The following is a 2,500-nucleotide window of genomic DNA, read 5'->3' on the forward strand; positions in this document are numbered from 1 at the left end:
TTTTTGTCGCCCTTTTGTCGCCTTTTTCGCTGCCTTTTTGTCGACTTTTTGTCGCCCTTTTCGCTGCCTTTTTGTCGCCTTTTTCGCTGCCTTTTTGTCGACTTTTTGTCGCCCTTTTGTCGCCTTTTTCGCTGCCTTTTTGTCGACTTTTTGTCGCCTTTTTCGTCGCCTTTTTGTCGCCCTTTTCGCTGCCTTTTTGTCGCCTTTTTCGTCGCCTTTTTGTCGCCTTTTTCGTTGCCTTTTTCGTTGCCTTTTTGTCGTCCTTTTCGCTGCCTTTTTGTTGCCTTTTTCGCTGCCTTTTTGTCGCCTTTTTGTCGCCTTTTTCGCTGCCTTTTTGTCGACTTTTTGTCGCCTTTTTCACTGCCTTTTTGTCGCCTTTTTGTCGCCTTTTTCGCTGCCTTTTTGTCGACTTTTTGTCGCCTTTTTCGCTGCCTTTTTGTCGACTTTTTGTCGCCTTTTTCGCTGCCTTTTTGTCGACTTTTTGTCGCCTTTTTCGCTGCCTTTTCGCTGCCTTTTTGTCGCCTTTTTCGTCGCCTTTTTGTCGCCCTTTTCGCTGCCTTTTTGTCGCCTTTTTCGTCGCCTTTTTGTCGACTTTTTGTCGCCATTTTCGCATCCTTTTTGTCCCCCTTTTCGCTGCCTTTTTGTTGCCTTTGTCGCCTTTTTGTCGCCTTTTTGTCGCCTTTTTCGTTGCCTTTTTCGCTGCCTTTTTGTCGACTTTTTGTCGCCTTTTTCGCTGCCTTTTTGTCGCCTTTTTCGCTGCCTTTTTGTCGCCTTTTTGTGGCCTTTTTCGCTGCCTTTTTGTCGACTTTTTGTCGCCTTTTTCGCTGCCTTTTTGTCGACTTTTTGTCGCCTTTTTCGCTGCCTTTTCGCTGCCTTTTTGTCGCCTTTTTCGTTGCCTTTTTGTCGCCCTTTTCGCTGCCTTTTTGTCGCCTTTTTCGTTGCCTTTTTGTCGCCATTTTCGTCGCCTTTTTCGTCGCCTTTTTGTCGACTTTTTGTCCCCCTTTTCGCTGCCTTTTTGTTGCCTTTGTCGCCTTTTTGTCGACTTTTTGTCGCCTTTTTCGTTGCCTTTTTCGTTGCCTTTTTGTCGTCCTTTTCGCTGCCTTTTTGTCGCCTTTTTGTCGCCTTTTTCGCTGCCTTTTTGTCGACTTTTTGTCGCCTTTTTCGCTGCCTTTTTGTCGCCTTTTTCGCTGCCTTTTTGTCGACTTTTTGTCGTCCTTTTCGCTGCCTTTTTGTCGCCTTTTTCGCTGCCTTCAGAAAGTGAAGTCACGTCTGATTGTAACCCTAACCTCCATCTTTTTCTCATCTGAACTCAGTAGTTTTGGGGTCTGAACCAAACCAGACCGGGACCGTCTCAACACGTCAACCACGTGGTTAAAGCCGCCACCACTACCTCTCTGGTTTAGAGATGAGGACGTATGTCCTGCCACCACTAGGGGGCGCTGCGTTAGGAAACGCTGCTGTGGGTCGGATCAGAGGGGGGGGGACACGACAGACATGGGCGCAGGGTTTGGAGGACGGGTTGGAAACACAAAGAGAGAGAAGGAAAAAAGGTTCCCGGCTGCATGTGTGGGAGAGAGAGAGAATAATGGAGGAGGGAGTCAGGACGGTTTCAAGGTTCCCCTTCTTCTATTCACACACTGACGCACACACAGAGACACACACACACACACACACACACACAGAGACGCACACACAGACACACACACACACACACTGACGCACACACAGAGACACACACACACACACACACACACACACACACACTGACGCACACACAGAGACACACACACACACACACACACACAGAGACGCACACACAGAGACACACACACACACACACACAGAGACGCACACACAGAGACACACACACACACACACTGACGCACACACAGAGACACACACACACACACACACACTGACGCACACACAGAGACACACACACACACACACAGAGACGCACACACACAGAGACACACACACACACACACACACACACACACACACAGAGACACACACACACACACACTGACGCACACACAGAGACACACACACACACACACACACTGACGCACACACAGAGACACACACACACACACACACACACACAGAGACACACACACACTGACGCACACACAGAGACACACACACACACACTGACGCACACACAGAGACACACACACACACACACAGAGACGCACACACAGAGACACACACACACACACACACACAGAGACACACACACACACTGACGCACACACAGAGAAACAGAGACACACACATCTTCACGCTTCACCGCTCTCTTTTTCTCTCTCTCTCTCTCTCTCTCTCTATAGGGGAGGATTTTCGCTGCGTTTTTGACGTCTTTTTGACGCCATTTTCGCTACCTTTTTGTCGCCTTTTGGCGCCTTTTTTACTAACTTTTTGTCGCCTTTTTGGCGCCTTTTGACGCCTTTTTTACTACCTTTTTGTCGCCATTTTGACGCCTTTTTTACTACCTTTT

Source organism: Sander lucioperca, chromosome 24 (genome assembly GCF_008315115.2).
Source record: "Sander lucioperca isolate FBNREF2018 chromosome 24, SLUC_FBN_1.2, whole genome shotgun sequence".
Taxonomy (NCBI): domain Eukaryota; kingdom Metazoa; phylum Chordata; class Actinopteri; order Perciformes; family Percidae; genus Sander; species Sander lucioperca.